This window comes from Cupressus sempervirens, chromosome 3 (genome assembly GCF_028749045.1).
Source record: "Cupressus sempervirens isolate cs-2001-9-10 chromosome 3, ASM2874904v1, whole genome shotgun sequence".
NCBI classification, from domain to species: Eukaryota; Viridiplantae; Streptophyta; class Pinopsida; order Cupressales; family Cupressaceae; genus Cupressus; species Cupressus sempervirens.
The window spans coordinates 669,425,792-669,450,657 of NC_143120.1; the positions used below are offsets into that span (position 1 = coordinate 669,425,792).

The 24,866-nt window shown below is 33.7% G+C and overlaps 2 pseudogenes; both read right to left on the minus strand.

Moving 5' to 3' along the window:
- Nucleotides 1–9,771: 9,771 nt before the first annotated feature.
- LOC149568488 (amine oxidase [copper-containing] gamma 1-like) lies at nucleotides 9,772–12,223 on the minus strand (annotated as a pseudogene).
- An 87-nt stretch (nucleotides 12,224–12,310) lies between these two features.
- LOC149568489 (nucleoside diphosphate kinase 1-like) lies at nucleotides 12,311–23,634 on the minus strand (annotated as a pseudogene).
- Nucleotides 23,635–24,866: the final 1,232 nt, after the last annotated feature.

The window sequence follows — 24,866 nt, forward strand, 5'->3', positions numbered from 1 at the left end:
TTTAGGACAAGCAATATTTGGAAGGGGAGTACTTGTCACGTTCCCTTTTCAAATAATTAAAAATAATAATCTTTACTAAGGCGGGCAGGCCCAAAAAGGTGAAGTTTCAGAAAAAGGGGATAATATTTGGAATATAATGGACTACTAAATGAAAATTATTATTAAAATATGTTTTATTAACCCCTCTTGGACATGAGTTAGGGTTATGCCCTCTTTTAAGGGGTTTGGAGGCATTTTGGGCTCATTCTAGAACTTGATTTTTGCACATTGCTTTGTTGTTCTTCAGAGGCTACCAAACCTGTGAAGAAGGAGACCCAAGAACGGGAGTTTTCAAGTTTCTAGAAAGGCTAAGGATGGTATTTTGAATCCATTCCATGTGCATGCTCATGCAAAGTTTTCCTTTGTGCTGAACAGTGCAGATTTGTGAGTTTTCGGGTGTATTTTTTGTAAGAGTTTGGTGTTTGTGGTTGAGTATTTCATATCAGTTTGGGTTGCTGCTGTATATCAGACTTTTAAATGTTAAAATAGAGCTCAATATATGTATTCTGATATTATTATACTTCTATGATAGATTACTAAGTTTTTGTGGTGATTCTGGACTATTTTGTGCTATTTTCGAGAGCCCGATGAGCATTGTTTTTGTCCTCTGTTTGGGAGCTATTGTGTGCATGTTATACAGATCTAAAAATGTCATTTTATAGGCTGTTATTCTACTCAAATTTTGGTAAAAATTTCCACTTTCAGATTTATTAATAATAGATGAAGTTGTGAAGCTTTTGGCACTATTTCTAGCATACCCGCTTTTGGGGTTTATTGAGAAATTGGTGGATCTTTGAAATATTGGTTTTTTGATTTTAAAGATAATATTTGAGGCTTGAAATATCATATAAAATTAGAGAAAGGGACATTTCACTCTACTTTCCATTTATACAATTAGAGTTTCGGCAATTCAAGAAAGAAGATGTGAAGCAAATCATAAGATAAATCTAGAGGCCATAGTTGGAAGATTAACTGCATTTGAACTAGACAACTTTGACAACTATGTTATAGCTTCCAAGAACATTGAATCAACATTTGAAGCCACAATTTCACTCAAGGAGAAAATAAAAAAAGAAAAAGGAATCTCAGTCAGGAAGTGAAGATGAATCAAACAAAAGTTCAGACAGTGATCTTGAGGTGATTGAAGCTCTACTAGCAAGAAAATATTCTAGAGGTAGAGGAAAATATAAAGGTAAAGTTCCTCTAATCTATTTTTCATGTGAAGAAGTTGGTCATATTGCTGCTAGGTTTGCAAACAAGTAGAACAAAAATGAGAAGAAAGGTTACAAGTACAATGACAAGAAATACTTCAAATCATTCGAGGATACAGGTAAGAAAACATGTTTTATAGCTAAAGATTCTAATGATTCTAATGATGAAGAAGAAGATGAAATTGTCTACATTGTTGTGAAAGATGAGTCTGATAATGATGAGGAAATGGAACTCATTTCTCATATGAGAAAAAATTATACATGGATCACAGATAATGGTTATTCTCATCACATGACTGGTGATAAAACTAAGTTTGAATACTTTGAAGCCTATGATGGTGGCAGTGTAAGATTTGGTAACAATGAAACTTGTTGTATAAAAGGAAGAGGAAGAATCTCTCTAACCAAAGAACTTATATGTGATAATGCCTTTTGGGTAGAAGGACTAAAGCATAATTTGTTGAGTGTGGCACAACTACTTAATAATGGATTCAAAGTAGAATTCATGCATAGAAAAGCAAGACTGTTGGATGGCAAAGGAAAGCTGATTGGATCAAGCACTCAAACTAAAGGTAACTTGTTCTATCTTGAACTAGGTGAATGTTCATGTTTTATTGCTCAAATTGAAGAAATTTGGTTATGGCATAAAAGGTTGTGTCATGTCAATTTTGATAATTTGGTAAAGATAGGAAAATTCAAGAAAGTAAGAGCCATTCTTAACATAAAGAAATCTAAGGTTGGTCTATGCAAGAATTGTCAGATTGGTAAAATGAGAAAGACTAGTTTTAAAAGTAAAAACTATTAGTCTGAAGATATATTAGAAATTGTGCATACTGATTTATGTGGACCCATTGGAATTGAAAGCTATACTAGAGAAAAGTTCTTCATTCTTTTTGTTGATGATTACTCAAGAATGATGACTGTCATGTATCTAAGGAACTAATTAGAAGCATTTGAGAAATTCAAATGGTATTTGGTTAGAGTAGAAAAGGAAACAGGGAAAAGATTGAAATGCTTGAGGTCAGATAGAGGTGGAGAATTCATTTCACATGAGTTCAATAACTTTTTCATTGAAAGAGGAATCAAAAGACAGGTATCAGCCCCTGGAACTTCTGAGCAAAATGGAATAGCCAAAAGGAAGAATAGATCTATCATGAATTGTACAAGAACCTTAATGATTGAAAAGAGCATTGCTATCAAATATTGGAAGGAAGTTATCAGCACTGCAGTTCATACCTTAAATCGAGTACAACTAAAAAAGGACTCATTCAAAACTCCCTATGAGCTATGGTATGGCTATATACCTAATGTAAGTTATCTAAAAGTATTTGGAAGTAAATGTTACATTTTGGAAGAATCTAGAAAAGGAAAATTTGATGTGAAAAGTGATGAAGGAATATTTTTGGGATACTGTTGCAAAAGTAAAGCATATAGATGTTTGAACTTGTCTACTTACAAAGTCATAGAAAGTGCACATGTGAAAGTTGATGAGTTTGCAGAAAGGACTGGAGAAGAAAGAAAAAGAGAACCAAAAGATTATAGAAGGTTTTTTTTCATTGAACTTGATATAGTACCAGTCAATCAAGAATTTTCTACTCTTGAGTCATCAGTAACCGAGTTACAGGAAGTTCAAATCGAGCTACAACAACACGAGTTACATTCAGATGCTACCGAGCAAGTGTCTACCAAGTTTGAAGGACCCGAGCCAATATCTATCAAGCCAGAACAACTAGAACTTGAAGTTGAAGTGCAAGAGGATAACAATGAAATTCATTCAAAAGGCAAGGAACCTATATTAGCAAAATATGTTAGGAGACATCATTCAGTAGATCAGATCATTGGAGACAAATCTGAAAGAACCATGACAAGAAGTAAGTTGAAAGGTACCTATTTACTTGCTGATTTTGAACCTAGAAATATCAAAGATGCATTGGGAAATGATAGTTGGATTGAGGCCATGAATGAAGAAATAGAGCAAATAGAGAAAAAAAAGACATGGACTCTTGTACCCAGGCTTAAAGATAAAAATGTGATTGGAACTAAGTGGATATTCAGAAATAAGTTGACTGAAGATGGTAAGGTATTAAGAAACAAAGCTAGACTAGTATGCAAATGATATGCTCAAGAAGAAGGAATAGACTATGGAGAAACATTTGCTCCTATTGCAAGATTGGAAGGAGTTAGAACCTTACTTGCATATGCTGCTCACAAAGGATTCAAAGTTTATCAGATGGATGTCAAGTTAGCATTCCTCAATGGTATCCTGGATGAAGGAGTTTACATTGAACAACCTGAAGGTTTTGTTGATCTAGATAAGAAGAACATGGTCTACAAATTACACAAGGCATTGTATGGTCTGAAACAAGCCCCTAGAGCATGGTATGTAAGATTGCATAACTATCTTATTTAGATTGGTTTTCAAAGAACTAATGATAACACTAGCTTGTATATAAAGGAAGGACCAGATAATAAGATTGTCTTGGCAGAAATATTTGTAAATGATACTGTTTTCACAAGGAATGATGATCTTTGCAAAGAATTTTAAGAGCAAATGAACAAAGAATTTGAAATGTCTATGTTTGGTGAAATCGAATTCTTTGTTGGTCTTCAAATTCAGTAGAATAAAAATGGTATCTACATCACTCAATAAAAATACATCAAGGAGATATTGAAAAAGTTTGGTATGGAAGATTGTAAACTAGTTGGGACTCCTATGTGTACTGGATTAAAACTTATCGAGGAAGATGAATCAAAAGAAGTAGATCAAACATTGTATAGATCTATGATTGAGAAGTTGCAGTATGTGGTTCATACTAAGCCAGATATTGCCCTTGCAATTGGTATTGTAGCAAGATTTTCAGCAAAACCAAGAGAAAATCACATGATGGCAATCAAAAGAATAATGAGATATTTGAAAGGAACTGAAGATTATGGTTTATGGTACAAATTTGGAGGTAATCTGGATTTGAAAGTGTTTACTGATGTTGATTGGGTAGAAAACTTTGATGACAAAAAAAGTACAAGTGGAGGAGCATTATTTCTTGGAAAGAGGTTGGTTTCTTGGATAAGCAAAAAGCAGAATTGTACATCCCAATCTACAACAAAGGCAGAGTATGTTGCTGCAACAGTAAACTGTTCTAATATTGTTTGGTTTAAATAGTTGTTGGAAGGCATGAAGGTGGAAATCAAAGAACCAGTTGTTATGTTCTGTGATAATACAAGTGCAATCAACATATCTAAGAATCTAGTGATGCATTCTAAAACTAAGCACATTGCAATAAAATATCATTTTTTCAGAGAATTGGTGCAAGATAAGGAGTTCAAATTGGAATATGTCCATACAAAGGAACAAATTGCTGACATATTCACAAAACCATTACCTAAGGATGCATTCTTGTATCTAAGAGGTAAGTTAGGGATCACTCCCCTATTTGAAGTTCACTAAAATGAAGTTTTAGTGATGCATTAATGCATACCAAGTTGAAGATCTATCAGTTGATGCAGCATAATTAGGAAATATTGCATATGAATCAGTAATAAAGGTACATTAATATTCATTTGAGTTGTGTTGTTAAAGAGGGAGAGTTTTATTGTCATATCTTTCTAAAATTTGTTTGAAAGGAAGAGTTCGCTATGAAATTCCTTCACAGAGGGAGATTACTAAAAGAGGGAGAGTTTTCTATCTAATAGAGAAAGTTGTTCTAACAGAAAAAGACTTGTTAGACTTGTTTTCAAATTTCATTCTGCTATGACATGTTGTGTTTCCATCAATGCCAAAGAGGGAGATTGTTGGATACAATTGTTAATTGTGTATTGTCTTTGATGTTACACAAGTGTCATATTAGTCATCAGACAAAGTCTACCAAGCTCAGATGATCAGCAAAGCAATTTACAGTGTCTACCAAACGTTCCTAAACATTACATAGTAAAGTTAGTTCTTATCGAGCTCACTTGGGCATCAGAGGATTTTGTAACAGAAAGTTAGTGTTAACTGAGCTCCCAAGGTTAACGAAGAAAAGTCAATGTCTACCAAGCTCACTCAGTCATCAAAGATAATGTGGTAAAAAGTTAGTTTTTACCAAGCTCACAAGGTAAGCAAAGGAAGGTCAGTGTTAACCGAGTTCACTCGGTCTTCAAAGGATTTTTGCAAGGTTTTTAGTGTTTACCAAGCTTCACTTGGTTAACACTAGAAAAAAATTCTGAGCAGTGGTTACCGAGCTGGGTCAGCCAGCGAAGGATTTTATTGTTTTGATAATAAGTTCAATTGTTTTGTGCAATAAGTGTATTCGACTGATGTAATGATCTTTTCAATTGTTGTAACTTATATTTGAGCCGACTTGATAATCTAAAAGGTATATATATAGGTGTTCAAGTTGTGAATTAAAAGGGAGTGTGTAGATATATGAATGAAGATGGAATAAGTGAATATTGAGCAAATTCTGATGAAGGATTAGATATCTTGGAGGATCTACAAAGTTGTATTCGATCAATAAGGATCCAGTAAAGCAAAATAGAGATCTGTAATCAACAGAAGATAAGTTACATATCATTCAGGTCATTTCATTGTTTCTTACTAATCATTGTAATAGTGAATCCAAAATCTCTTTACAAAGTTGGTTTAATAGCCATTTTGTAAATCCTCTAACAAGGTGATAGTTCAGTTGAATTATTCTAAAGACCTCTAACCAGGCCACTCCTAACAGGGTGATTAAAGTCTCTAACAAGGTCACACCTAACAGTGTGTATTTTAACCTTTAACAGGGTTGGCTCCTTACAAGGTTCACTTCAGAAGAGTGAAAATTGGTGACTAATTACTTGGTGGTTTTTCCCATATTGGGTTTCCACATTAAATCTGGTGTCTCTAGTGTTCATTTATTTAACTCTTGCATGCATATTAATAACTATGAATGCTAGATGAGTAATAACTAGTTAACCTACCGAGTTACAGTATTCCTGGACTATTTATCGAGTATTAGTAGTTAGTAAGCTTTATAGACATCTAAGGGATTTTTGGAATTGTTTTTGTGGTAACTGATTCACCCCTCCCCTCTCAGTTACTTCATCTATATTTCCAACATACATAAGGATAAAGCTTTAAAAATCACCATTTTTACTCCTATAACTAATAAAATAAGAGTTTCCTTTCCATTTTTATCAGGAATAACCATTATTGGGAGACATAACAATAAATTTGAGAACCAAACACAAATGCACATAGACTAGTTTTGGTTGACTTACAATTTATGACACCTAAGGTCATGACTAAGAATAGTGAACTGAAGGGTTACAAATAAGCATGGTGATCCCAAAGGTCATGACTAAGCATAGTGAACTCAAGGTCCTTGAGTAGAACCTAGAGCTTTGATACTATATGTAAGGAATGCACCTAAAAAATAAGAGCTCTATTAGTAATCTCCATAAAAAGAAGAAAAGGTCTACATGAGTCAAGGTCCACACACACACACACACACACATGTATGCATGCATAAGCATACACACATGCACACACGTACACACACACACACACACACACACAAATAAATTGGAGTAATCAGTGTGAGTTGAGTGATCAAAGCATGCCAATTATAAATTTTTAGACAATACATGCCGAGTAGATAGTATATGTCAAGTCACTCATAAGCTGAGAAAAATTTACCTATCGACCGATTCAGGAATTAAGTAAATAGTGTATGCTAAGGCATTCAAAATTTGAGTTACAACATTGAGAATATAGTGATGGCCGATCATTAGAGCCTATAGATGCTAAGTGAATAATTTTGGACATTGTTGTCTATGATGGCACAAAATTCTATGTAAACCATTTTTGGGACAACACAATGATTTTTTAAAGATTATTGAAGATAAGTATGGAGGTATATTATGAATCCCTATGCAACACATGCAACCAATCAAATTAAGGGATGATTATGGAAATATGGATCAACTTCAGCCATTGATTCTTACCTAACCCTAGTCCACCTATGTTTATTTAACAAGGAAAACCCTAAATAATTTGTATGTATAGAAGGATACAATTTCTAAGTGTAGAGAGAGCATTCATGGTGGCTATGGAGGTTATTACAATATTTTGAATTGTAGAATTAGTTAGAGAGAATAGAGGAAAGAAGAGAGAGGACATAGGAGATATATCTAAGTAGAAGGATCACAGATTTATCAACAAAGAGAAGATTTGACATCTAGCAACAGAGTGCTAACTGAAGGATCATGATGTTGAATCATTTTAATAGGTGATATAGAGAAAATATCCTAATAGAGTAGTCTTAGTAGACTTGTGTAAATCTCTTAACCAAGTGCTTACTTCATTGTAAGTTTAAGTCCTCTAAGAAGGCACAATTCTAAAAGGGTTTTGTCATCCTTTGACAAGGTGTGACCTAATAGTCATTGTAAGCCTTTAACAAGGAAAACTCCTTAGAGAGTAGATCATAGTTTATGGTCAAACTGATTGTAACCATAATTGACTACGCTTTACAACTGCAGTAGTGAAGATTTGTAAGTGTCATCCCCACCTTAGTTTTACCTTCTCATTAGAGGGTTTCTAGGTAACAAATTTACTGTGTCATTGTTATTTTTTTTAGTGCTATGGATGAACATGTGTAGTTAGCTATTTCAGTTTACATGTTAAATTATAAGATGGATATGTGGTGAGTATTTTATCACTAGTACATTTGGGTTCATTTTTTGACCTTTATTGGTCAAATTTTTGACCCATTTTTTGACTAAATTTTGAACAAATTTGACCAAGCCATTGGTCAAAATTTTTTTGGTCAAAATTTTGACCAACTCACTAGTTGGTCAAAATTTTGACCAACCTATTGGTTGAAAACCTTCCAAAGCCATTGCATAAGTTCAATTAGGAATTCATCAAAATTTTGACCAACAAAGGTAGAAAAAAATTTGGTCGTTGGTGGAAATTTCGACCAACAAAAGGTAGAAAAAAATTTAGGTGTTGGTGGAAATTTTGACCAATGAAGGTGGAAATTTTGACCAACAAAGGTAGAAAAGAATTTAGGTGTTAGTGGAAATTTCGACCAATGAAGGTGGAAATTTTGACCAACAAAGATAGAAAAAAATTTGGGTGTTGGTGGAAATTTCAACCAACAAAGGTAGAAAAAATTTAGGTGTTGGTGGAAATTTTGACCAATGAAGGTGGAAATTTCGACCAACAAAGGTAGAAAAAAATTTAGGCGTTGGTAGAAATTTTGACCAATGAAGGTAGAAATTTCCACCAACAGCTAGGTGTAAAACTTTTTTAGGCATTCTATAAAACAGTTCACATGCCTTGCCTATGATATGACATTTTGCATGCATCCTACACTTTCTCATTTGGATGATGATGGATTATGCAGAGTGATCTAAAACCATGATTCTAAAAAACACACACAATAAAATAAAAAATGAACTTGCACTACAAATGGATTGTGTAAATATGATATTGTTAATTTTGCATGCATGTCTACTAGGAAAAATATATGTTTAAGTTGTGATTGTCTTGGTAGACATGCATGCAATTTTACCAATATCAAATTTCCACAATCCATTTGTGGTGCAAGTTCATTTTGGGTTTGATTGTGTGTTTTTTAGCATCATGGTTTCAGATCACTCTGCGTAATCCATCATTAGCCGGATGAGAAACAGTGCAGGATGCATGAAAAATATCATATCATATGCAAGGCATGTGAACTATTTTATAGAATGCTTGAAAAACACCGAGAGTAACTAATATGAAGAATATATAGTTAGTTATATGGTTGAGACAAATCATGTACATTGTCTGAAGGTAGTCCCTGGCTGACAGGGCCCACCAAAAGATAAAACATATGATAAAAAGAATTATTTTCATGTTTTGAACATATGGGGTACACATAATATGACTTATTATTGTACAATTCAACTAAGTTTAGTTAATTTCCACAAGGATTGTCCCCATTTAATGGTGAACATTTTTCCACATTTCAAGCCTTTTGATTATATAAAGAAATGGACAGCATGAAAAGTTGAAGCAATGTCAAGCCATTTATTTACTTGATATATAATGTGAATAGAACTATTATGTTGCTCAACAATAACCATCAAATAAAATTATCATCATCTACCCAAAAAAGGATGGATGGAATGTTGGAACCAACCTCTAACTAACTACTATCACCATCCCTCTATATTATAAGTTATAATGGTGCTCTAGATTTTCTCTATTCCATCATACACTTACATATCATACACTTTACCATAGTCCATATCAACAAGGTCAAAGAGATCAGTTTCATTTGACTATTATGTGGAAGACCTTGATGTTGAGAAGTTATGTGATTTACGTGGACTGGGAGGTGTTTTGACCCCTTGGAAGGAAGCTTCATCTCTTTTACCAGCTTCTTTATTTTTACTTGGAGAAGCATAGTGCTTTGAATTGTCCCCATGGCTCCTTGTAGATGATGCCAAGAGAGTCCTTGTTGTTTTCTTCTACCATAACATAATGTTGAAAAGGTGAAAATGTTCATGGAGCTCACATTGAACATGTTGGAAGGTCCTTGTCAAACATGGGTGTAGTCCTCATAATAGCATTTCTTTCAAAGAAGTTTGTTGGCTTTAGTTCAAAAGTAGAAGAGACTATTGGCATGATTGGGTAGTCCTCTTGGAAAGGAAGATGATGGAAGCCCATTGTGTACCAGAGTACAATGTCCTTTTTCTCAATTGGGTGATCCCTAAAATAAAAAATCGTAAAGAGCTTCATATAAAGATTGGGTCCCTTTTATAAATTGAGTTTGATAAGTTTGGTTATTAAAACTTAATAGAAATTTGGGGAAATTGATTCTTACATTTTAGATTTAAGTAAGTTCAACTTATAGAAACTAATTCAGTGCAATTCAATCTATAGAAATACATTAATCTATTTGTGTCCATGAAAAACTTGTTGTAAATGCATGAATTCCATGGTATTCAAACTTACCTATCAGACCATGCAACTAGAGTATCATCACCTTGGCTTTGATAAGAATACAGCCCACCAACCCACTCCTCACTACATTTGTATGGAGTTATCCATATCTAATACATGAAAAAGTGTTCAGTGTCATCAAGCAAGGTAGATTCAGACTTAATGTTTAGTTTTGATTCTAAATAAACTTAAACAAAAACAATGGACAAAAACAGGCATGGCCAACTATAGTGCACAATTTGGTTTTGGCCACATATACCAACATTAATTTCAAAAACAAATATAAGAGATGAAATTCAAAGTCTAATTGGGTTCATCCCATAGTGTTTTGGTTTTATGATGGTGATATTGTTGTGACCATAAAGGCTCAAACTCCTGTTGGCTCATTGTGATCGTAGTTTTCTACCTTTAAAAATTTAATGTACTAGTAGGTTTGAACATCAATATTGATAATTGGGAATGAGGTTCATATTTTGTGGCCTCACTGATTTATAGATCTAGGTCAAAAGCATTTCATGTTTCATATATTGGAAGAGTGTCATGCCAACATCACTAGTCACCTTCAATGCTCTAATGTGCTCATAGGTTTGAGCATTAGTATTGATAATTGGGGATGAGGTCCCTTGTTTGTGACCTCATTGATTCATAGCTTAGGTCAAAAACCTTTCATGTAAGGGAAGGGTTCCATGCTAGCATCAATGATTACTGAAAAAGTTCACCAACATTTAAAAGAAAAATGAAATTCAAAGTCCGGTACAGATCTAGTTGTTAGTGAAGGAACCTCAGAGTTGAGGAGGATCATTGTGATCAAGAAAGCTTGTGGCTGTGCCCCTAGGGAAAATTTTTTATCCTAATGGATTTCCTATCTTTTTCTTCCTCAATGGATTGATCATATGAAACTTGGATTGACGATAGAGGTTCAACTTAATTTGAGCATCCTTCTCTATTTTGGCAATGTGTATCTCTGCTGTCCAAAAAATTTTCCTTGGAGTTGATCCATCCTTCACCCTATGCTTCACCATCTTCACCTAAAAAAAGGAGTTGTCTCTACCATCAATATCCATGTCCAAGTAGAATGTCAAGAAATGTTCATGGATAACACCAATTATGTAAAGAATCTACAAATACCAAGAGAAAGAGAAAACCACAGGAATTTCCTGCAAATAGCTTATAGACAACATACATATCCAGAATAGCAATCAAATCATTCATATGTGAAGGTAAAAATAATTAAACAACACAAAGAGAGTGAGGAGATGAGAACAAGGCAATTTCATTGATTCTGAGGCATTGAACTAGTTTCACTAGATCAAAAATAGCAACAAGAATCAAAGGAATTTCTCCTTTGTATTTAACTTTCAAAATGAGAAGGAACCTCTTGAAAATGAGGAATATGGAGCTTTTATTCCCCTTGAGACTAGTGAGGAGGCTTAAAACTGACAACATATTTTGGAAGAATGTGTGTATTCATGTGAGTGCTCCAAATAATGTAATGCTTTGGAGTGGCGATATCGTTAATGCCAGAATCAAAATTTTCACAACTCAGATGAAACTAAAGAGAACCAAGAGGAACTTCCTCAACATTCCCCAAAATAACTCGACACAACACAACATATTGTTCCTCATTAATGTCTAGGTCTAAAAATGGAACACTATAAAGAATAAGCAATAATAGTAAGTCAAACATTCCTTCTTAAATAAAGAATATGCGTATTAAAGGAAAGAATATTTTGGTATTCAAACATTTAAAAAATCCCCACCAAGACATCATTTTTGAACATAATCTTTCATACCTCAGGTAGGAGCAATCTTTAGGAGCAAGATAAACACCAACACCATATGCTAGACCACCATTCATTAATCTATTATTACTAAAACCATGTATTATAATTGATGATATACTTGTGAACATACAACTTCAAGTATCAACAGATAAGTCCTGAACTAAAAAATTTAGAACCATGTACTTCATAATTACCATAACAGAATAAGTAGACTCCAACAAAAATACTAAGAGCATTTTACTCTTGGCATATGAGATGAAATAAGTACCTTAGTAACATGCTAAACACTTCTCAAATATAAACATTAAAACGGATCACAAATCTCAAGACTCATAAATCCAAGGATGCAGACTGCTTTTCCAGTCAGGCACACCCTCTAGAAACCATACGGAAATTTCTTTCTTTGCACTTTCCACTACATCACTACCATGGATGACATTCCTGCAAGCATTGCATATTATTAGAACAATAGGATACAATTTTTTAAAACAATCCAAAAAAGAGTTTCCCAAATTGTTATAAACATTGAACTGATGGGGACACAACCCAAGAACAGAATGGACACAACAGAAAAGGGAAATTGTATTAACTAAGAAAATAAGCTAGTACAAATAGTACAGAGAAAATAAATTTCAAGACATGCCCTAAGGGCTTACGATAGCATAAATCTGGAGATAATTTCTCCTTTCAGTACCTCTTCTCAAACTCCACTCCGAACTACCTTTTACAATGCCAGAAATCTCCTTAAATAGACCCCAGAGGGTTAAGGACTAGGAGTACATTCTAGAAAGTGCTAGTAGGCATCCATTGACCAAATAGAAGGTTCCAGAAGCTATGTTAGAAGTCGATGCAAATCTAGAAGAATCCAGAAATGGTAACCAACCTTCCAGGAGGCATAACTTTTGAACCGTAGCTCCGATTGATGAACCATTTACATTTTTGGAAAGCTCTCAAAGTACTCTATAGCCCTATGGACAAGCTTCACTCATCCCCTATTTTTTGGCCCTTTTCGAGGTCATTTGATGCCCCTAACCTGACTTTGAAGCATTCTTAGGAGGTCTCCAAAACCCAAAAAATTGCAATAACTTTCAAACCATGGGGCCTTTTGACCTGATTCTTTTTCTAGAATGCTCTAAATCACAATTACATTCATCTATCCAATTCACACCTTCCAGTTCACCAAAATGATGGCCAAATTGCATGCTCCTCTTTTTTCAAGATTTTCTAGCACACTGATAGTTGAACTGTGAGAGTTGGAACCTTTATTTGACCCAAATGGGTATCCAAAAATGAAAAGACATGAAACAAAAACTAAGTCTAAGTACATTTTTTTGGGTGACACAGGATTGCCCTTATACCTCTGGATGCTCCTGCATCATGAACCTAAATCATTTCCTACATCAGCTAGACATCTATGATTATACTTACAAGATCCATCAAAAAAATTGGTTTAATAGAGCCTTCCTCCCCATATTTACTCAAACATGCTTGATGTGTGTTCCCTTAACATTTTGTCATTTATGAATGCATATTCAACTTGCAAACTAAAATTTTCCAAAGAAAAAACTAAAAATAGAATTTTTTTTTTTGAAAATGACAATCCTCATTATCAGGCTTCCATATTCCATATCAATAGCATTCTATTTTCTAGGTTCAATTGTATAGTAATCTTAGTATCACAGTTTGGGATCATCTTAATTAGTTTTTGTCCACCACAAGTTTACAAAGCTATGATGTTGATATTTAGTTGTCATCCATTACACATTTACAAAAAATGGGGTTATGGCTCATCTTCACAGTAAGTGCTTTATTGAAACTTTAGTGAAGGAAAATCTAACCATTAACTCTTCTCAAATTTGCAGTGGAAGAAACATAAATAGGAGATAAAAGTTGACATTCAAATGTGTAAAGTTGTGACTAATTGACTCTATTAGCATTGACCCAGCTTCAAACTCAAGCTATGGTTCCAAATGATGCAAGGTGTAAACTCAAAACTTAAAGACTTGGGTAAACTTCACATCATAGATGTGTCCCTTCTAACAATCCCCTACCCAAGGGCAAACACACAGTCACTTCCAAAAGAGTGGGTTCAAATCTTCAAAGTGTGTGTAGATGACTGCAACAAGTAAAGCCCTAGGCAAATCTCACCACATATTCATACCCCTCATAGCACAATCATTTACCAAAATGAATGGCAAGCACTAACAAAAAAATGAGGTAAAAAAAAACCCTCAATATGGGTGAAGATGATGGTAGGGTAAAAGTCCTCATAAATTCCACAAAATAGATATTCCTCTTTTAACATAACTACTTAGCCAAAGAGCAGCATATACCTAAGTCAAGAGGATTAAGATTTGGCCTTTTACAAAGGTTATAAAAATAGAAACAACATCATCGTATGAAAACTTGATGCATTGTCAAAACTTAGAAGACATGGTTTGGGTATTTTAATTTAATCAATGGCACATCATAATATGGATAAGACCATAAGCACTATGCACACAACAAGAAAAGTGCATTAAGAATTGATGAAACTAAAAAAAAGAAAAAAATTCTATCCTACATTTTTAATTAAAGTAACATGAGAAAGAAATTTATGTTCTCTTATATTCAGGGTTACGTTTTTAACCTTCCTATCTCAATTGCATAATCACCTCTAATTATTCTAGGGAAGAAGCCAGAGGATTTGTTGCTCCTATGATTGTTCAGCCAGTTGCAACCACATTTTTACTCTCCCAGACCATAGCAACCACTGGGCCAGATATAATGTACTCTACCAAACCACCAAAGAATGGTTTTGCAGACAGGTCCTTGTAGTGTTTCTCAACAAATGATCTTTCCATAGAGACCATTTTGAGACCTAACAATAAGTTCAATGCATATTAGAATTGTTACATGATAACAATAACTTAGTTTACCTAAGGGATCCATCAGAATAATATATTATGCTATTGTTAAGTTTGATTACACAAAAGGGTTTGATTCTTACCTTTTAGATAATATCCCTTTTTCTCAAACCTTGAAATTATTTCACCCACCTATATACTTAAGGAAAGAATCATTATCCACCCAAAAATATTCCTTCAAACTCTTGCACAACACATAGTACAAAATTACAAATGAAGGCATACAGAATTAAGGAAAGAATCATTATCCACCCAAGAATATTCCTTCAAACTCTTGCACAATACATAGTACAACTTACAAATGAAGACATATAGAGGAAGAAACCAGCAGTTCATCTCATTTAGTAAAGTTCATGCAAACAAACCAAAAAAGTGATACTATCAGACACATTCTACAATGTGAGCCTACTAGCATAAGTAGAATTTCATGAACTTTTATGAATTAAAATCAAACACTTCCACTGGAAGTCAACATTAACAATAATAGAAAAATAGACCACAAATTGCACTATCAGTTACACATAGATGTCAAAAAACATGTCAAACATCTCTCAATTTTAAATATATTACTAATTTAATCACAACTAATTTCACTCATTGCAAATAATGCAAACTACATCATTAAAATTCATTACAGGTTTGAACACTTACAAACATCAGCAATTTAGAACAAACCATTGCTATAAGGTATAACATAAACAAAACAAAGGGGTCATTCCAGTGGTATGATAGTCTAGCCAAAAGGGTATGGGACAATGATGCCTTGATAGTCTAAATTATAACTTTAATTCATTGAATGTAGACAACAACATCAATTGGTATTCCCCATGAACAGTCATACAACAACTTGAAGATTCAACACTTCTACATATTGGTGGTGATGACCTTGACAAAACAATCAAATCTAGGTAGGCCAATAGATTATGCAACATCTAATTACCTAATTGAACCCACAAATCCATCTAGTTATATTAAAATCTAGGCAGGCTATAGCTGTATATCTATGAGGGAGAGTTACATATATCTTGAGCCCTCCTCTTGTACCCCTATCCATCATCACCTCCCAAAAGAGGTTTATGATGTTAAGAAAAATGAATTTGTGAAAACAATCATTGGCCTACATTTCACAGAGGAGAGACATGAAAGGAGGAAGAGATTGTGGATGAAGCAAAATACCAAAAGAACAAAAAATGAAAAGTTGATGTGCAAAAAAAATCCCAATAACAATGATAGAATAAAGAAGTTTGTGAAGGAAAATTTAGAAGTCTCGTATGGTCAAAAAAAATGGGCACAAAAAAGACAATTATATCAAAGAATTCAAACCCTCAAAGATCACAAATAGAAAGCATATATTAAGGGGCAAATACCGAATGGAGAGCTAAAGTGCCCATAATGCAGCTTAGGACAAGTTCTACTCATTTGAGGAGTGAAACACGTAGGTACCTGGGGAAGAATGAAAGGAGACAATATTTTGCAACATAGGAGCAGTAGAGACAAAGTGGCATTTATCATGGAGTACCCAACATACAATGACATCTGCTCCATGTTTTGGGAGATTTTAGAAGGCGCAATTTAGGTACTTTTGAAAAAATAGTGAGACATGACAAAAAACATAGTGATCAAAATTAAATGTCCATGAACACACTTAAAGAAGCAATTACAAAGGGTCTAATGTTCTAGCTAACCTACTTTAGAGTGTTTTCATTACCTAGGAGGTCCCATAGGCTACTTTGTCCACATTGACAACCTTTGAGTCATTCATTCAATCATATTGCTAAAGGGCTAATTAATTGAATGCACCACCTTGTTCTGCTATTCTAGACAATAGTTTCTTTAAACACCAACAAAAAATAGTTTCTTTGAACACCCTATACATAAACATGATATTATACTAAACATAACCAAAACATTGCTCATTAGACCAAAAAAAGCATTCTAAATAAAAACTTCGAAGCAAAAAGTTTAAAGACATCCCCTGGCCAAAAATAGCACTCATGACATACAACCATTGTAGAATGAAGCCCCTCCAAAGGACAACCAAAAGGCTAATTTTCATGTTGTGTAGTCCCATATTGATGTGCACAGGGCACCCACAACATTTGCTATACCATAATAATTTCTTGTTATCTTAGCCTGTTTGTTGAAAATCTACAGTCGAGCCTATCCCAACCTACCTGTATGTGAATTTTGATAAATACTAGTAACACTGGTTGCAAGTCCAATTTTATTTAGGCTAGTAAGGAAACAATTTTTTATAGCTACAAACTCTATATCGCAATCCATTAATTTGATCAATCTGTCCCCCAAATGTTCAAATTCACGAGTCACAAAACTAGAACATTGTTGGGATTCAGAAAGAAAATTGTTATTAATCACACCATCCTTAACCTCATCACGCAATACTTGGCCATTCTCCAACTTAGTTGCTTCTATGCTTGTTTGAACCTTAGTTGATGGTTTATCAAACAACTACTTTGTTTGGAAAATCTTCATTGGTAACTCAGTGACAGGTTCTGGCTTTGGATGTCTATACAATTCATTTTCACTAGTGGGGATCTCAGTTAAATATTTCTTGATCAACTCATCTAATTTAGCAACATTCATTGAAGCCACATCAACTACAATTTTTGAATTTGGCATTCTTGCTCCTTTTTAGAAAGTATTTGTTGTGGTTAGCTACTTTGCTTGAGGCTAGTTCCTTCATTGGGTGCTTCGTTGTATTTTTTTGTTCTTTGTCAAAAATTTCATTAGGAGTAGCACATTTCAATCTTATTATTAGACCCATCATTATGTAAAAGCATAAATCTTGGACATAATTATTACATCGGTTGGCTTCATGCTTTTATATGATGAAGAGTCCAGTAGTGTGACCCCGACCTTCAAATTATGAAGTCTTGTTTCATGATTGAATGGACTAATGATCAATATTTTATAACATCAATGAGACCAAACAGCTTATAGGACCATGATAGCCAACAAACAGATAAGCCTGAAAAGCCCTAAATAGAAAGTCCTAATTTCAAAATTGTCTCCATCTTATTGTGATTTATGAATTATGTTTTAAAACAATAGCAAACTAGAACCCTTTATAGGACATGAAGGCCAAGAGTTCCTTAGATTGTTATAATAATAAGCGAAGTGAATAATCCTACAGGTCAAAGTAAACTAGTAATATTATTTGACACATAAAGGATATGCTTCTACAAATAGGAATACATTCTACTAAAATAAACACTTATCATTCATAGGAGAGAAGAAAAGGAAAAAATGCTAGTAATTAAAGCAAACTAGAACATTGCGTGCAAGGATAACTTTAAGGAACCCCCCCCCCCCCTCCCAAAATTTATAAAATTGTGGCGAATCACATGTCATTTGGGTGAAAAAAAAATTAATAGTGTTGGCAATTTTTTTAATAGTTTAGACAATTTTTATAAAATAATGGAGATTATAATTTTTTTTTTTAATAAAATTATTAATATTGATGACGAATTATGTTTTGAAATATGGATATTGGTTGGCAAATATTTTAATAACCGATACCTTTTTTATAAAAAAATGGTGAAATTATTTTCCAAATAATTGAATTAATTTATTTGTTATGGCGAATGGTTTTTAGAAAGTTATAGTTGGTATGGCTATTTTCAAAAGATGGGAAATAAGTAGCCTAACCTAGCATACCAACTTACATAAATTATTGGCAACTAGCAAGTGATGATTTAAAGACGTGGTTGTTTGACCGTACATTATGGAAGCATAATCTTTGCCACTACCACTATAATTATGTTAAATGTATTATTTGAGAACTCAGACCATCTGATGATCCAAGATCAATGGCTGAGGTTTAATTTTGGCCAACATTTCTTGAAGGAAGAAGAATTGTCGAGGTAGTCACCGAAATCTTGACACGTATCAAGGTAAGTTATCTTTGGAGTATAGTGTACCTGGAAAGAATTAAATGCCATGTCAGTGATAGCAACATTCTCTCGCTAGTACACTACCACTAACCACACACCACTTCCCAAATTGTACAACCGATCTCTGACAATTATTTATCGACAGTTACCAATACCATTGTAGTTTAGTTTATTAAAAAAATTAAATTTAAATTTTTAATTGAACCAATTTTTAATATAGATTTTGAAAAACTCATAAAATTAATGAAGTACAAATACTCCCATCAAAACATTAATGAAGTACTTTTAAATTGTTATCAACAAATAAACTATTATTTTTACATACTTAAATATTTTATATTGATAGAACATATCAGGTTTAAAAGGATATTATAAAATAAAATTTATTGATCTCTTAAATTAAAAACATGTTCTATTTATAACCTCCCACCACTGAATTAGTTAGTGTGAGGCTTGAAACTTGACAATCACCCCTAATTGTGAGATAATTTTTTTATTAAGTTTAATTAGTTAAATGTCTTTAATATATTTTTAATAGTATACACATTTTGATCATGGGTTTATAGTGTATAATTGCATGAAAGGAACAGTAAAAATAAATTTTTAATAATAAAGGAAACATTTTAGCAAGTATTGCATATTTATTTGGTTCTCTAACTAATTTAAAATTAGAAATATTCAATTAGGTTAAAAACAAAAACAAAAATTTATAGTAAAGATATAAAATACTATCATTAAAATTTAGTCAAATGACTTTTACTTCCTAAAAATAATTAAAATGATTATTTGTTAATCTAACTAGGATTCAAATGCGTTATATGATAAAAAAAATCGTTTACAATTTTTTACAAATTTTATAATTTGCAACTGCAAGTGTAACTTGACACTCTGAGAGCATTATATTTTTTACTTTAAATTGACAATTTATAAATTAAACTTATATTTCTAATTACTAATTAAATTAAAACTATAACGGCAAATACATGCCACTATGTGGCACTTGTTATTATTACCAATACAAAATGAACAAAGCTCAGATGATTGAAATGATAAACATTAATTACATGTAGATTATAGACAAAAATTTAAAATTTAAAATGAAAAAAGCTCAGGTTATTTAAATGATAAATATTAATGACATATAGAATATTAATTACATGATTCAAACTACCGTCCAATGATAATATATCAATGGTTGAAGGTTTATTTCGGGACCAAACGTCTGGAATGAAGTCTCGACCTTGTTCAAGTGTCTGAAATGGTGACACATTTCTATCCAACGTGTATCACTTAAGTTGCAGGAGATAGTATATTGATGTCTTGTCACTGTTAATTACAATTTACAATTGGGCTTTTCCATCGGCACGCATTACAGGACATGCCATAGTCCACTAGCAGTAGTACTATTAGTCTTAATTACAATTGGCCTTTTCCATTGATTAAACGGGTTCACACGCATTATAGGACAATGGACAGTGTTAGTGTTTAATTACAATTGGCCTTTTCGGCATGTACTTGCAATTATGTTCAAGATTTGAGAATATTTTCTAATTTAATGTAATTGAATTGGTAGTCGGACAGAAAAAATAAATAATCCCTGGCACCCTACCCACTAAGATTATTTATAGGGGATTGAGCTACTTCTTTCATCATTGCTCATCTCATTTTTGGTAGTCGATAGGTCTGGTTTGTTTGGTGTTAGTCTGTTAGAACTTAGAGTTTGAATTTTGCAATAAAGATGGACAACCCTATTTGCCTGAGATGCACTTTGGAAGAGGAGAAGAAGGCCTTTCTAGGTTGCATTCCTAAGGAAAACCTCTTGTCAATTTGCAATGAGGTTGTTCCATGCTCTGGTGTGAAGTTTGTTATTGCTGCTGTCAAAATGGTTCTAGGGCATGAGTTTTTGGAGAATGAGAATCAGTATCGTGTCAATAGTGACATTACGTCACAATTTCTAGCCTCCCTGCTTGACCTCAGAGAAGCAAGGGCCAAAATTGTGGTGCTCTTGAGGAAGATTTTTAAAGTAGTATATTTGGGCGATGACATTAAAATTATCGCTCATGTAGTTCTAGGAGTGGGGATCCCTTGGGCAGGTGAAGTCCACAAGCTTTTGGAACCTGGCTAGAATGTGGTCCTGCAACCATTTTTACTAGGCTTGACTACTGGGTAGTTGCATTTTGGGTTGAAAGGAAAAAGAAACCCTGTCATTTCAAATGCGTCCTAGAATTGTGACACGTGTCACTACTCAGTTATCACATTGACATAATCACATTCCACTTGCAGTTAACATAGTGAGGTTATGAATGACATTAAAACATTATGACGGGTTAGTTAACACTTAATGCATGTCTAGTAACTAGTGGTCCACGATTCCACTCACATTTAAATTGAAAGTGTACTATGTGACAAGTGTGACCACTATAGACTATAAAGTACAAATTGTACAATTTTGGCACTTTAAGTTTCTTTAATTTTGTAGTTATACATTATCGACAGATTTAGAAATTAGAAAGGGCTTACAATTTACAAAGTTACAGTGCAACAAAGTTATGGATTCTTAATTTCTAATTTTCTAGGTTGAGGATTGTGGTCTGAGGAAAGCAACAAACTATAGTCTCTTAGCTCTCTGCAAAAATTGAAACTAAGGGCAATGTAAACATGAACGGGTAAGTGTAACTACTAAAATCCTAAAAATTTACATCCCACATTTAAAAATTTTCAAGCCTCTTAATTTACAACTTTACTATTTATATTATATAAAAAAATTTAGTTTGTAAGGTTTTAATTTTGAATCACCCCTTTAGGCTTGTAGCTGTGTATAAATATTTACCACGATGGGAAAAACAAAAACCAAGAATAACATGGGCAAAATAATAGAATTCCACAATATGCTTAAAACACCAGGTTTTAGTGATTTATTCCATGATATACATGATCTTGTTATTCATGGAAATAAGGGTATAATGGAGATAAGATTTGCACTTGGAAACAAGTGGAACGATCCAAATAAGGCTTCAAAATTTTGTTCATTTAACCCTAGTGTAAATGCAACTGCAAATAAAATTGCACCGTGGGTAGCTGGGTCAGCACACATGGTGTTACCTCAAGTATTCCCTTGCCCAAAAATTTTTATGCTCTACGCCAAAAATTATGATGAAAATAGAAAAGCAATTGTGAATAAAATTACTCAAGAGGAAATTTTGTCCATAACTGAGAGTGAATTTGCTAGTCTGTTGAACCTAAGGTTTCAACAACAATAGTCAAACATACATATTGACCAAGGAAAGCTGGTAGATGATTATGAAAAATTAGATGTAGAACAGAGAGATTCTTATATCAGAGGAATAACAAGCGGTTGTAGGTTGAGTCCAAATCACATGCCTCCTTATGATTTTGAATTTTTTGTGCCATGGGTACAAGATAGTATTTCCTTGCTAGCATTTTGTTTGGGATTGGATAGTAAAAAAAAAGTGGATGCCAGCATTCTTGAAATGCTTTATCATATTCATTTTAAAAAAGAACCAGTAAGATATCATTTTATTGAACACATTGTTCGTTGCATGCAAGATCAATTACTAATGATTCAAAGAGGTTTAGAGAAGAGATTTAGATTCACAACCTACTTGTGCTATCTTCTCCTAGAAAAGCATCATGCATTATTTGGGGCAAACAAGTTTTGCAGTTACACTCAAGGCCAAAATCCAATATATGAGTGGACACCTTAGATAAGGATGATTGATAACAGAAGGAACTACAACAATTTTGTAGACTTCTTTTTGGCACCAATGTACCATAAAATTAGAGGCACTCCAATGCCTAGATTTCTTGTTACTTGTAGAAATTGCATTCAACTCGGAAGTGAACTACAATTGGCTGACTAGTACTTAATGGAAGAGTACACTGTGTTAAGGTTTTACGGTTCATGGGTAGAACCCTACAAACTTCTAATGCATGTAATAGAGACGATATTTGCGTTGGAATATGTATGACAAATGGAGAGCACAGATGTACTCTTTCATGGTCAGCAAAATAAAATGATATTTCCCTCCTTGCCATTCTCCTTTGGAGGGTTCACATTTGAGAGAAGAGGATTCAAAGTGGCAGAAGTCTTTTTTTCAATTTTTTGATTTGATGTTGACAGTCACTGGCAGTATGATCCATTGAACATAATTGGAGCAAGGCTTAAGGGCATTGGGACTTCTACAAGAAAATATCAACATAAAAGTATGCCTTTGATTGAAAAATTTAAAAATATGGACTCCTGGGAGGAGGTCAAAAAATAGATGGAGAAATATGCTGCTGAAAATAATATGTCAATACAGGAATTGTCATCACAAATAATGGCATTGCACAAACAGAATGGAAAAGTGTAGGGCATAACATCATCCAATTTCTACAAGAAAACTAATAAACCATCTACAAAACCTATTCCAAAAGAGCTAATGGATGAATGTATAGATCTTGGTGAGCCAAAGACCTCTTTAGATCATGATGAGGTTGAAGAGGATACAATGTTTCACGAATTGTGGAACAAGGAGCATCCACCCGAAGCACATCATAGTGATACTAATGATGATTACGATGACCAAGATTCTTTGAATCCCTCATCTAGTACACAAATTCAGAGAGGAGTTGATGCATCCACCAAACTTATATATAGAAAAGGGGCAAAAATTGTAGAAAAAATGGGCTGCCAAGGTTCAAGTGGTCTGGGTCCCAATGGAGAAGGGGTTTGGTTACCACCTCAACCACCAGCTGTAGCACCAAAACATGGTTAGAAACTAGGCCTTGGGCATGGAGATCAATCATCAACTCAGTCAATTCCATCCATATTGGATTCATCTTAGTTAATTAAATTTGTTCCTGCTTCATTTACAGTTCCACTTCCAAGCACTCAAATTCAATCCGAATCAACTGCCACTCCCACAGCTGTAGATATCATGGGTACAACTAAAACTAATGGTTCGAAAGGGACATTGTATATAGATGTAAAAAAATTTGGTCCTGGAGATCAAGAAAGTGTAAAGAAGCAAAAGGTTATGACAAGTATTAGTAGTACTACTAGTACAACAACGCCAATGGTGATTGTGAGTCCAACAATTGCCCATTCTTCAGGGAAAAACCCTCAGAACAGTCCACAAACCCCACTAATGAGTCTAGGTGTTGGTTATCCTCATGGTATTGGTGGAAGCTCGTACATCAGAGCAAGTGCTACTGCTATTTCACCATTCAAATATTCAATTGTCTCACAAAATCTTGATTTTCATTACAATGAATTTGTAACTAATTATGAAAAATCAAAAAACAAGAATAGACAAAATAGTAAGACAATGAAGATGGAAGCAATTGCTGCAGCTTGTGATGTAGAACGTGCAACCAATAGGTTATTTCCCACATATGACCCAGATAAAGATATGATGGAATTCATGGTTGTTATGCCCCCAGCTAGAGATAACAATCCACCATAGAGTCAGTTAGATCCATCTAAATTTCAAGTTAGCACCCTCCAAATGGATTTATCCAAAATTAAAAATGTGGACAAGATAAATGTGTCCAAAATGACCAACCAAGTGGTTTATATTTCAGTGATGAAGTTGGAGAGAGAGAAAGGAAAGCTTCAAGACACAATAGATAAGTTAAAGGAAGACTTGGAAAATATAAAGGCAAGTGAGAAAACAACAGTAAACAGGTGCAAAGAATTAGAGAAAAGGATAAAAAATTCATCCTCTGGCTCTAAAGAAGCAATTGAACAGCAAGAACAAATGGATGCAGAACTAAAAACTCTGAGGGAAAATTTGGAAAAAATGGAAAAAAAATTCAAGATGAAAAAAATTCTTCAACTAAGTTATACAGAAACTTGGAGAATGCTGCAAATGTAAACAATAAGTTAAATAAAGAGTTGGAAAATGAGAGGGTAAAAACAAAAGAGTGGGAAGAGAAAGAAAAAGGATGGGAAAATAAAGCAGAGCAAATAAGAAAACATAGTGAACACCAGTACTCGGAAATGAAAGAAGACCTAAAGAAGGCAAATGATACTATTAAAAAAAATGAAAACGGCT